This window comes from Ovis aries, chromosome 2 (genome assembly GCF_016772045.2).
Source record: "Ovis aries strain OAR_USU_Benz2616 breed Rambouillet chromosome 2, ARS-UI_Ramb_v3.0, whole genome shotgun sequence".
Taxonomy (NCBI): domain Eukaryota; kingdom Metazoa; phylum Chordata; class Mammalia; order Artiodactyla; family Bovidae; genus Ovis; species Ovis aries.
This window is the reverse complement of record NC_056055.1, coordinates 73,306,059-73,319,851: the sequence shown is the minus strand read 5'-3', so window position 1 is coordinate 73,319,851 and position 13,793 is coordinate 73,306,059. Positions and strand designations below refer to the sequence as shown.

The 13,793-nt window shown below is 38.0% G+C and overlaps 1 pseudogene; it reads right to left on the bottom strand.

The window, feature by feature from the left end:
* Positions 1–7,001: 7,001 nt before the first annotated feature.
* Positions 7,002–11,174, bottom strand: LOC132659124 (tigger transposable element-derived protein 1-like; annotated as a pseudogene).
* Between the last annotated feature and the right edge of the window lie 2,619 nt (positions 11,175–13,793).

The window sequence follows — 13,793 nt, the reverse complement described above, 5'->3', positions numbered from 1 at the left end:
GGACCAAATCTCAGAGAACCTGACTTCAGAGCTTCATACCAACCCCACTTTTCTGTCTCCTGTATATGTAATCAAGCAAAAAACAACATTTCCTTTATTCTTTGTGCATTATACAGGGTCTATCAGACACATATCCCTACCTACTGGATGTTAAATATGCTGACAGAAGATGACTCACAAATTCTTAAGCTTTGTATTACCATATAAGGAAATCATCTAATGTTATTTATATACAGTGTATAACAAAGGCTTCTTACCCAGGGATAAATTATTATTTGCTGGAACAGCTGCCAGATATTCCTATACTGTAAAGTAGTAGTTCTCAAAATGTGATACTTGGACCAGCAGTAACAGTACTAACTGGGAATTTGTTAGAAATGTAAATTCTTGAGCCCCAATTCAGATCTCATGTCTCAAACTCTGGAGGTGAGTCACTTGTGTTCTAAACAAGAATTCCATGATTCCGAGGCACACTAAAGTTTAAGAACCACTATTATATGTGTTCAGGTTTTTCAGCATAAGCCACCACATCCTCCTTGCTTAGCCCTACAATAAACTTTTCTCCACTCAACAAAACAAAACACCAAATAAACCACAATTGCATAGAATCCAAGTAGTGGGTTAAGTGAGAAATAAAAAAGCAAGCCAGAGAGCTTAGGCTGACAATAATAACAAACAAGTCATGCACAGAAGGTGGGAAAGACAAAAGATGTGTGAGGCCCAGGTACAGTACCTGACTTGAGGGATGAATAAAAAGAAGAAATCTTTATTTCAAGTTTATGTAGTATGTGGAAGGAAATAAGAGATAGATGGCAAAGAGAATATCAAACATTTTGCTTTATGTTATGTATTGGTTACAATTTCATCCCCTTAAAAAAAACTCATATTTTCTCTCTAATTATCTTGGTTATCGACTTGCATTTGTTTGGATACAGTTACTTTATAATGCCTAGACCATATAGGAACCCCTAGTTTTATTAAGATTACATTGTTATAATGCAATGAATTTAAATTGAATAGCATTGGGTATACAACAGAAATCAAATTCTAAAATCAGAAAGGGTTGATGCTGAAGAACCTTAAGATAATCACCATAAAGATCATTGATGAGATACAATAATCAAGTATAGATACCATATTCTACAAAGGTTGCAAAAAAAGACAATGCAGTCCAAGCAATGTACCTATTCTTTGGCTGATAGGTGTAGGAAGAATCAATGGAATAAACATTCAAAGTCACCCCTGCAGACAATAAAGGCAGGAAACAAATCTGTTTCTTTCCCCACCACATATCCAGTATCAATCAAAGTTTGACATGAAATAGGTGCTAAATAAATACTGTTATACAGTTGGTTAATGAAAAAGAACAAAAGGTAAAAAATGAGGGTTCTCTATTAATAATACGCTAGGCTATCAGGAAAAAAGTTACCACTTCAACTACCTGGGTAGAGTTCTGGATATGGAATTAATTCCTTCACCTTAAGGGAAGAAAATGAGATACAGAAGTGTAGCCTGGAGAAAATGACTGAGTATCAGTAGATGAGATGAGTGATAACTGAGTTAAGCATAGGATGGTGATGTTCAAGATTGCCTTCCAGCCCAGACATCCAGCACCTGTGCCACAGTCAGGAAGAGAATGGAGAGAGAGAATTTAATCAAGAACATTCAAATAAAATACTGATATATCCAGGGCCTCTGTAAGAAACTGACAGCTCAAGATAGAGCTTTTTGTGGCTTAGTTATAGAGCCCAACCATGGAGGTATTCCACTGGAAGACTTTGGTCTGAAGTTGTAGAAGTCAGAGTTGCTGCTTCAGGAAGTCAAAATGGATCATTACAGGAGCTATAACAGTAATTGCAGCTGCAGCCAGGAATCAGGGCAGCGACTTTTCCTAGACCCCTTCCCCACCTTCCTATATCCACGTATCATGCTCCATATCATATGCTTCAGATGAGATGTAACTGAAATCCCAATGTATCCCAGCCTCCAGCACTCCCTACATCAATACCCTGATTTGGTTTTCTCCATGACACTCACTGGGCTTCCCTGGTGGCTCAGTGGTAAAGAATCAGCCTACAATGCAGGAGTCACGAAGATGCAGATCCCTGGCTTGCAAAGATCCCTGGAGGAGGGGATGGCAATCCACTCCAGTATTCTTGTCTGGAGAATCCCATGAATAGAGGAGCCTGGCAGGCTACAGTGGACTTAGCATGCATGCATACAAGACACTCATTACCATTTCACATATATTTCATTTATTTGCGTGTTTGTCTTCCCTAAGTTATAAAGTGAGTTCTTTGTCCGTTTTATTCATACTGTATGCCTAGCACCTTGGACAGTGCATGATAAATGGTATGTGCCAATAAATATCTGTTCAGTGAATGAATTCTTCATGATTTTTGTTCTACATTCTATTAGGAAAGACTTCTTTCTATTTTGCACACAATAAGTGAAACTCAGCAAAATTAACTGGTCCAAAGTAACATAACTGCTAAGTATTAAAGCTGCTATTTGAAGCTAGCTGCTATTTGAAGTTAGCTGCTATTTGAAGTTGTCTCTACACAAAGATGTTCTCTCAAAGATGTCATTTGAGCTTTACAAATGGGTAGTATTAACTGGAATGACTTTAATAACTTATGTCTTTTAAAATTTTGCATTATGTTCTGTAGCTACAATCTATATTCTTAGTCTGACAATAAGAGAGTCAATATTCTTCAGTCATTCTGCTATAGTTTCTTTATCTCTCAGTTCATCCTTTATTAGTTTCTTCTAGAAGGGCTCAGGAGAACTAGTCTCTAATTAGAGCATGTTCAAAATGTTTTCTTTTTATTTCCTATCCACTTAAATTTTTTTGATATGTTAAGCATGGGAAGCTTATTAGGTATCCAAGAGGAAAAATCAGATAAGCAGTTGTGTTAAAGTAGGAGAGAGAAAGATGGAAAGTGCTGGAAGGGGAAGTAAGGCAAAGAGAATAATTGTTTAATTAATTGAACAATTGTGAGAAATAACAGTGTGTATGTAATCCAATGGAATGGTCCAGATGAAAGGTAGCAATTTATGTTGAAGGAAGGAAAAGGGGAATTGCTACAGCAATGTTCTTGAATAGGAAAAGAAGACAGAATCTAGATCATAAATGAAAAGTATGGCCTTACATGAGAGCACAGAGCATTCATCCAGGATGTATAAGTGTAGGTCTTATGAGAAGCAGGTGCCAGGATAAAATTAGATGTGCCAGAGGCTTACCAGGAGAAAATCTATGAAGGGTTAAGACAAAAGAGATCAGGAGTAGCTACAAAGTGCCTTCAGACCATTATGCAAGCCTGAGACTTGGGGGGAAAACAGAAGAAGTAAAAAAGGATTGGGTAATTCCTCAAAGGCTTAAACACGAAGTTATCATACTGCTAAGTCACTTCAGTCATGTCCGACTCTGTGCGACCCCATAGACGGCAGCCCACCAGGCTCCCCCGTCCCTGGGATTCTCCAGGCAAGAACACTGGAATGGGTTGCCATTTCCTTCTCCAATGCATGAAAGTGAAAAGTGAAAGTGAAGTTGCTCAGTCGTGTCTGACGATTAGCAACTCATGGACTGCAGCCTACCAGGCTCCTTTGTCCATGGGATTTTCCAGGCAAGGGTACATATGGACCAACAATTCTACTCCTAGGTATAAACACCAGAGAAATGAAGACAAATATCCTTTCAAACACTTGCACAGCATGCTCACAGAAATACTATTTATAATTGACAAAAAGTTGAAACAACCTGAATCTCTATTAGCTAATGAATAAATAAAATGTAGTGATTAAATAAAATGTATTGATTAAATAAAATGTGGTGTGCCCAGACAATGAAATATTTTCAGCAATAAAAAAGGAAGTACTGATATATGCTACAATATAGATGAGCCTTGAAAACATGCTAAGTCAGTCACAAATGACCACAAAGTATATGACTGCTCTTACATGAATTATCCAGAAGAGCCAAATCTATAAAGACAAGAAATCAATTAGTGGTTATCAAAGGCTTGGGAGATTTGGAGAGTGACAGCTAAAGGGTATGGGTTTCTTTAGGGAGCAATGAAAATGTGCTAACATTGATTGAAGTGATGGTTGTATAACTGTGAATATAATGAAAAGGAATGAATTATACACTGTAAATAGGTAAAGTGTATGGTATGTGAAGTATATCTCCATAAATATTTTTTAAATGAGAAAGAAAAACAGAAGATTAGGTAGGAAGACTCAAAACTGCAGTACCACTCAGAAAGTCTTAACTGGTTCAATAGGGAGTCTTCAAGCAGGACTGCCTATTATAGGAACTGCACGTGTAGGAAGAATGACCCATTTCTGGTATTCACACCATACTCAATCACTGGCTAGGGGAAGCCCAGGGGGCAATGGGGAGGGCCCTCGGTGTAAACTGCAGTGAAACTAAAGTAAATCAACCAGAGGCCATAAGCCAACTACATACCTCCCAGGAGATTCCCTTCAGTAAAGCACCTCCAAACAGTAAAAGAAAGCAAGTTATATGGCGACAACCCTGACAGATGAGTGTTCTGTTCATGAACTGATTCTTTTTTTTTTTTTTTTTCTGTGTATAGGATGCAAGATCATCATCAACTGACAGTGAATTTGGGTGGGAGGGGGAAAAGACTTTGAGGTTTGAAGATAACAGAGAAGGCACGAAGAAGTCACCTAGAATAACAGAAGGTGAAAAGACCAAGGAGATGTAGTTTGATAACCAGGCAGTGAAACAGCCCACTAGACATCAAGAATTTGAAATTGGGCTCTGCAGCACAGTTGTGGGTTTTTTCCCACCCACATTCAGCTACACGAGACAAAGTTCAGAATAAGAGAAAGCTTAATTAAAGCAATGTTGGAGTTTTCCTGAATGAGTAAGAGGAAGTGAAAAAGAGACAAGGGAGTTGAGGGTGTATGCAAATCACTGATTATAACAGTTGATCATGGAATTTTAATTCAGTAAGCAAGAGAGTGAAGATATGAGGTAGGTGTGGACAACAGAAAAAAAAAATTAATGGTTTGTCCAATAAGGGACTGTTTGAAGGATGCTTGGAGTTAGGGTACTTGAGAGAGTGACCTAGAAATAGAGGAGGTGGAACTATCGAAGGTAGCAGAGTTGTAGAGAAGCTTCTGCTGTCAGCTTGCCAGCTTCATTTGTATTATAGTCATCCCTCAGTAACCAAGGACGACTGGTTCCAGGACACCCCTAGGATACCAAAATCTGTGGATGCTCAAGTCTCTTATATAAAATGGCACAGTATTTTGATATAACCTATGCACATCTCCCCACCTACTTTAAGTCACCAGCGTTACTTATAATACTTAACACCATCTAAAGCCTGGCAAGATGCAGTTCATGGGGTCACAAAGAGTCAGACACAACTTTGTGACTGAACAACAACAAAAAGTTTAAATGTAAATACTATGTAAATAGTTGCCTGCATATGACAAATTCAAATTTTGCTTCTTGGAACTTTCTGCAATTTTTTTCCTAATATTATTAATCTGAGTTTGGTTGAATCCATGGATTCAGAACCAAAGGATATGGAGGGACAACTGTATTCCAAACAGGTTTTGCCTATTAAATCAAGGTGGCCCTCATGCTTTGGAGAACTATCTTCTGCTGACTTACTCTGAGTTTGGAAGCCACAAGGATTCTTCTCTCACACAGTCTCTCCTCATATTCTGTGCTTCACGATTACAGGAATACCTCTGAAATACTGAGGGTTTGGTTCTGGACCACGGCAATTAAGCAAGTCACATGAATTTTTTGACATCCGCACACATATAAAAGTTATGCTTAAACTATATGGTAATTTACTAAGTGCAATAGCATTATGTCTAAAAAAGTATACATATGTTAATTTATTTTTTTTAAGTGAAACTGTTTTTATTTTTTTTTATTTTTTTTTTTAGTTTTTTATTTTTTAAATTTTAAAATCTTTAATTCTTACATGCATTCCCAAACATGAACCCCCCTCCCACCTCCCTCCCCATAACATCTTTCTGGGTCATCCCCATGCACCAGCCCCAAGCATGCTGTATCCTGCGTCAGACATAGACTGGCGATTCAATTCACATGATAGTATACATGTTAGAATGTCATTCTCCCAAATCATCCCACCCTCTCCCTCTCCCTCTGAGTCCAAAAGTCCGTTATACACATCTGTGTCTCTTTCCCTGTCTTGCATACAGGGTCGTCATTGCCATCTTCCTAAATTCCATATATATGTGTTAGTATACTGTATTGGTGTTTTTCTTTCTGGCTTACTTCACTCTGTATAATCGGCTCCAGTTTCATCCATCTCATCAGAACTGATTCAAATGTATTCTTTTTAACGGCTGAGTAATACTCCATTGTGTATATGTACCACAGCTTTCCTATCCATTCATCTGCTGATGGACATCTAGGTTGTTTCCATGTCCTGGCTATTATAAACAGTGCTGCGATGAACATTGGGGTACATGTGTCTCTTTCGATTCTGGTTTCCTCGGTGTGTATGCCCAGAAGTGGGATTGCTGGGTCATAAGGGAGTTCTATTTGCAATTTTTTAAGGAATCTCCACACTGTTCTCCATAGTGGCTGTACTAGTTTGCATTCCCACCAACAGTGTAGGAGGGTTCCCTTTTCTCCACACCCTCTCCAGCATTTATTGCTTGCAGATTTTTGGATCGCAGCCATTCTGACTGGTGTGAAGTGGTACCTCATTGTGGTTTTGATTTGCATTTCTCTAATAATGAGTGATGTTGAGCATCTTTTCATGTGTTTGTTAGCCATCCGTATGTCTTCTTTGGAGAAATGTCTATTTAGTTCTTTGGCCCATTTTTTGATTGGGTCGTTTATTTTTCTGGAGTTGAGCTGCATAAGTTGCTTGTATATTTTTGAGATTAGTTGTTTGTCAGTTGCTTCATTTGCTATTATTTTCTCCCATTCAGAAGGCTGTCTTTTCACCTTGCTTATATTTTCCTTTGTTGTGCAGAAGCTTTTAATTTTAATTAGATCCCATTTGTTTATTTTTGCTTTTATTTCCAGAATTCTGGGAGGTGGATCATAGAGGATCCTGCTGTGATTTATGTCTGAGAGTGTTTTGCCTATGTTCTCCTCTAGGAGTTTTATAGTTTCTTGTTAATTTAAAAATATGTTATTGGGACTTCCTGGTGGTCCAGTGGCTAAGACTCTGTATTCCCAATGCAGGGAACAAGGGTTTAATCCCTCGTCAGGGAACGAGATCACACATGCCACAACTAAGAGTTCACATGCTGCAACTGAAGATCCCTCACACCACAGTGAAGATCAGAGATCCCATGTGCTGCAGCTAAGACCCAGTACAGCCAAATAAATTAATATTAAAAATACTTTATTACTTAAAAAATGCTAAGCATCATCTTAACCTTCAGCAAGTCATAATATTTTTGCTAGTTGAGGGTCTTGCCTTGATGTTGATGGCTGCTGACTGATCAGGGTGATGGTTGCTGAAGGTTGGCATGGCTATTTCAATTTATTAACACAGGCAATAATGAAGCTTGTCACATTAATTGACTCTTCATTTCACAGATGATTTCTCTGTAGCCTGCAATGATGTTTGATAGCATTTTACCCACTTCTTTCAAAACTGGAGTTGACCCTCTCAAATCCTGTTGCTGCTTTATCAACAAAGTTTATAGAGTATTGTAAATCCTTTGCTGTCATTTCAACAATCTCCATAGCATCTTCGCCAGGAGTAGCTTCCATCTCAAGAAACCACTTTTCTTGCTCACCCATAAGAAACCATCCCTCATCCATAAAATTTTTATTGTGAGATTGCAGTAGTTCAGTCACATCCTCGGGCTCCAGTTCTGATTCTAGTTCCCTGGCTTCTTCCACAACATCTGCAGTTCCTTCCTCCACTGAAGCCTTGAAACCTTCAAAATCATCCATGAGGGTTGGAATCACTTCTTCCAAACTCTTATTAATGTTGATATTTTGATCTCTTCCCATAAAACTTGAATGTTCTTAATGACATTTAGAATGGTCAGTTCCTAGAAGGTGTTCAAGTGACTTGGCACAGATCCATCAAGGAGAAGCTATAGCCTTAAAAAATGTATTTCTTAAATAATATGGCCTGAGGTCAAAATGACTCTTTGATCCATGGGTTTCAGAATTCATGCTGTGGTAACAAGCATGAAAACAACATTAAATTCACTGCACATCAGAGCTCCTGGTGTGACCAGCAGTAATATTTTGAAAGGAATCTTTTTTTTTTTTTCTGAGCAGTAGGTCTCCACAGAGGACTTAAAGTATTCAGTAACCCGTGTTGTGAATAGATGTGCTGTCATTTAGACTGTAGTTCCGTTTATACAGCACAGAGTAGATTTAGTGTAGTGTTTATGGGTCCTAGGATTTCTGAAATGACCACTGGCTCCAAACTAAAGTCACAGTTACATTAATCCCTAAAAAGAGAATCAGCCTGTCCTAAGCTTTGAAGCAGGCATTGACTACTCCTCTCTAGTGATGAAAATCCTAGCTGCCATCTTCTTCTAATGTAAGGCTGTTTCATCTACATTGAAAATGTGTTGTTTAGTGTAGTCAACTTCATCTTAGCTAGATTTGGATAATTTGCTGCAGCTACATCAACACTTGCTACCTCACCTTGCACTTTAGCACAACTTCTTTCTTCTGAATTTCTGCATATGTTTCAATTTGATAATAAAAATTAAATAAAATTTTATGTATATAAATAAACATTTAACATAAATAAATACATAATAATAATAAACTTTACCAAAAAAATCTTCATGACCCAGATAACCACAATGGTGTGATCACTCACCTAGAGCCAGACATCCTGGAATGCAAAGTCAAGTGGGCCTTAGGAAGCATCACTACAAACAAAGCTAGTGGAGGTGTTGGAATTCCAGTTGAGTTATTTCAAATCCTAAAAGATGATGCTGTGAAAGTGCTTCACTCAATATGCCAGCAAATTTGGAAAACTCAGCAATGGCCACAGGACTGGAAAAGGTCAGTGCTCATTTCAATCCCAAAGAAAGGCAGGGCCAAAGAATGTTCAAACTACTGCACAATTGCACTCATCTCACAAACCAGCAAAGTAATGCTCAAAATTCTCCAATCTAGTCTTCAATAGTATGTGAACTGTGAACTTACTGATGTTCAAGCTGGATTTAGAAAAGGCAGAGGAACCAGAGATCAAACTGCCAACATCCATTGGATCATACAAAAAGGAAGAGAGTTCCAGAAAAACATCTACTTCTGCTTTATTGAGTATGTCAAAGCCTTTGACTGTGTGGATCACAGCTAACCATGGAAAATTCTTCAAGAAATGGGAATACCATACCACCTTACCTGCCTCCTGAGAAATCTGTATGCAGGTCAAGAAGCAACAGTTAGAACTGGACATGGAACAACAGATTGGTTCCAAATTGGGAAAGGAGTACGTCAAGGCTGTATATTGTCACCCTGCTTATTTAACTTATATGCAGAGTACATCGTGTGAAATGCCAGGCTGGATGAAACAGAAGCTGGAATCAAGATTGCTGGGAGAAATATCAATAACCTCAGATGTGCAGAAAGTGAAGAGAACTAAGGAGTCTGTTGATGAAAGTGAAAGAGGAGAGTGAAAAAGTTGGCTTAAAACTCAACATTCAAGAAACTAAGTTCATGGCATCCGGTCCCATCACTTCATGGCAAATAGATGGAGAAACAATGGAAATAGTGACAGACACTGTTTTCTTGGGCTCCAAAATCACTGCAGATAGTGGCTGCAGCCATGAAATTAAGACGCTTGCTCCTTGGAAGAAAAGCTATGACCAACCTAGACAGCATATTAAAAAGCAGAGACATTATTTTGTCGACAAAGGTCTGTCTAGTCAAAGTTTTTCCAGTAGTCATGTATGGATGTGAGATTTGAACCATAAAAAAGCTGATTGCCGAAGAATTGATGCTTTTGAACTGTGGTGTTGGAGAAGACTCTTGAGAGTCCCTTGGACTGCAGGGAGAGCACACCAGTCAATCCTAAAGGAAATCAATCCTGAACATTCATTGGGAGGACTGATGTTAAAGCTGAAACTTCAATACTTTAACCACCTGATATAAAGAACTGACTCATTGGAAAAGACCCTGATGCTGGGAAAGATTGAAGGCAGGAGGAGAAGGGGATGACAGAGGATAAAATGGTTGGATGGTATCACCAACTCGATGGACATGAGTTTGAACAAGCTCTGGGAATTGGTGATGGATAGGGAAGCCTGGTGTGCTGCAGTCTATGGGGTTGCAAAGAGTCAGACACGACTGAGTGACTGAACTGAACTGAATAAAAATTATCTCCTCTGTTAATTTTGAACAGATCTTCCCACTGGTATTTCCACTTCCTAGAATTATGTCTGATTCATAAAAAGTCAACAATGAAAGTTTTTTCAAATAAATAATGAATAACTAAATTACTCCAGTGACTACAAGGTATTACATAAACAAAGATTTCAAATGTATGCTCAACTTAAATCTAACTGATTTCCTCAGAATAGATTTCTTGTATTCTCTGTACATTGAATCAGAGGATTTCAGTCCATGCTTAGAGGGATCAGAGGTTGTATGGAAATGGTTCAGGGTGTCCAGGAACATCTGCATAACTTCCCATCAAATACAAAAAATTTTAAATCATAGTAAAGTTTGTACAGTTATTATGTCTGCTTTACACAATGGGTTTTGCAGACACATTTTTAAGGAATTCTGCCACTGCTCTAGTATTGTAAACCATCCAGTGCTTGAATCTTTTTTAAAACCTATCTGACAAGTGGTTCTATCTGAAACAGTTCAACATTATCTAGGACAACTATTTTGCCCTAATTGTTTAATTAAGTTTCCCAAATTAACTATCGTATTCTACCAGAATTTAAGTACAGGCTAATTAATTATAATTAACTATCTTAAAGTATGGGCCTATATATGAAAATCTATATTGTGTCTTTTTATTTTTTCAATTGAAGATTCATCCAGATGACAATACAATGGCAAGACTCATTGCTACTCAAAGTGTGGTCCACTTAACCAGTAACATTGATATCATCTGGGATCTTGTTGGGAATGCAGAATCTCAGTACTACCTCTGCTGATTCAGATTATGGATTTTAACAAGACTCAGGATAATCATATGAACATACATGTTTGAGAAGCAGTGATATAATTAACTCAGAGCAAAGAGCATGTCTGTATTAGGCATGAACTAGTTTACATAGAGAAGAAGAGAATGTTTTTAAAAGGTTCCCAAACTTGGTCACATATTAATCATATCTGGGTAGCTAAAAAAAAAATACTGATGCATGGATCTTACTCTCACATATTCTGACTTAATTTGTTCAGGGTGAAGCCTGGGTATCTGAATGTTTTTAAATTCTCCTGGTGACTCTAATGTGCAGGTGAGTTTGAAAATCATTTCTTTAGGTGAAATGTTTCTAATTTGTGGTTACATGTGACAGTCCCTTCAGGAGTTTTGAAAAAATACCAGTGCTGGGAACCATATCCCCAGGAGCTCTGATTCAATTTGCCTAGGTAGAATCCCTGGCATTGGTGTTTTTGAAAGTTTCCCAGTTGGTTCCAATGGACAGCTAGAGTTGAGACACAACTCTACATGTTCCTGATAAATCCATTCTCAAGTTAAAGTGAAATTCATAGTATTGGACTAGAGTTGATAAAGTGCCCTCATCATCTCTTGCCCCATAAGATACAGGAATCCAGCAGGCATAAAAAAACACTCATGAATACTCACACTTAATTTCTGGGAACTTGTATAGCCAGCAATACCCCTAGATATCTCTGCTCTATTGGAGATCTACAGCTATGAAGTGAAGCCCCGTACATTTAGCAGCCTTCAAAAGGCTTGAACATTCAAACAAGAAGGCACAGTTTTTGTAAAGACAGCCACTCAACTTGGAAAGTGTTCTCTATAACCTACTAAAACAAAGCCCTTTAGCCATTTCCTTCACCATTCAGCACCATGCCTTCCTTGGCACAAGAATCCCCAGCACTCCTGCCTTTGGAGGTCCAGGTCTACAAGGTAAAAATTAAGAGTACTTGGAAGAGGAAACACAACATAATTAAAAACAGCAAAAAAGAAGCTTAACCTTCCATAGAATCATTGACCAAATTTGAAAACAGAGCAAAAGCATTCTCACTTCCACATATTATCCAAACATGGGTGATGAATTGTACTACATAGAACTGCAAAGTATTGATGCCAATACCAGAAAATGAACACTGCTTTAAAGATATGACTCAATATTGAAATAAAAGGCATTCAAATTGAAAAGGAAGAAGTAAAACTATCACTATTTGTAAATAGCATGATTTTATATAGATAGAACCATAAAGATTCCTCCAAAAATCTGTTAGAAATTAATAAATGCATATAATTAAGTCAAAAGGTACAAAATCAACATGCAAAAATCTGTGGCTATCCCATTAACAATGAGATAACTGAAAGAGAAATTAGAAAAATAATCCCACTGACAATTGCAACAAAAAGACTACAATACCTAGAAACACATTTAACCAAGGAGGTAGTCCAGTTCAGTTCAATTCAGTCACTCAGTCGTGTCTGACTCTTTGCGACCCCATGAATTGCAGCACGCCAGGCCTCCCTGTCCATCACCAACTTCCGGAGTTCACTCAAACTCAAGTCCATCGAGTCAGTGATGCCATCCAGCCATCTCATCCTCTGTCATTCCCTTCTCCTCCTGCCCCAATCCCCCCAAGCATCAGAGTCTTTTCCAATGAGTCAACTCTTCACATGAGGTGGCCAAAGTACTGGAGTTTCAGCTTTAGCATCATTCCTTCCAAAGAACACCCAGGGCTGTTCTCCTTCAGAATGGACTGGTTGGATCTCCTTGCAGTCCAAGGGACTCTCAAGAGTCTTCTCCAACATCACAGTTCAAAAGCATCATTCTTTGGTGCTCAGCTTTCTTCACAGAAAGCTGTGAAGAGACTCACATCCATACATGACTACTGGAAAAACCTTAGCTTCGACTAGACGGACCTTTGTTGGCAAAGTAACATGTCTGCTTTTGAATATGCTATCTAGGTTGGTCATAACTTTCCTTCCAAGGAGTAAGCGTCTTTTAATTTCATGGCTGCAATCACCCTCTGCAGTGATTGGAGGTAAATACCTGTATATTGAAAATGATAAGGTGCTGTTGAAAGAAGCTGAAAAAGACACAAATAAATGGAAAGATATTCTGCACTCATGGATTAGAAGAATTAACATTGCTAAAATGTCTATATTACTATTACCTAAAGTAATCTACAGACTTCATGCAATCTCTATCAAATTCCAAGAACATTTTTAACAGAAATAGAACAAAAAAAATTCTAAAGTTTATATGGAATCACAAAAGATCCTGAATAGCTAAAGCAATCCTGAGAAAAAGAAACAAGACTGGACGTGTCACATTTCCTGAATCCAACTATATTACAAAGCTATAGCAATCAAAACAACATGGTATTGGCAGAAAAACAGATATACAGATCAACAAAACAGAATTGAGACCCCTAACATGAACCCACACATATATGAACAGTTAATTTACAACAAAAGAGCAAAGAAAATGCAATGGAGAAAGGACAGTCTCTTCAGTAAATAGTGTCAAAAAACGTGATAGCCACATGCAAAGAGAAAGAGGGAGGGAGGGAAAAAGAGAGAGACAGAAAGAAACTAGATGACTATCTACTGGGTATTTATTCAAAGAATACAAAAATACTAACTTGAAAAGATTTTCCTATATGTTCA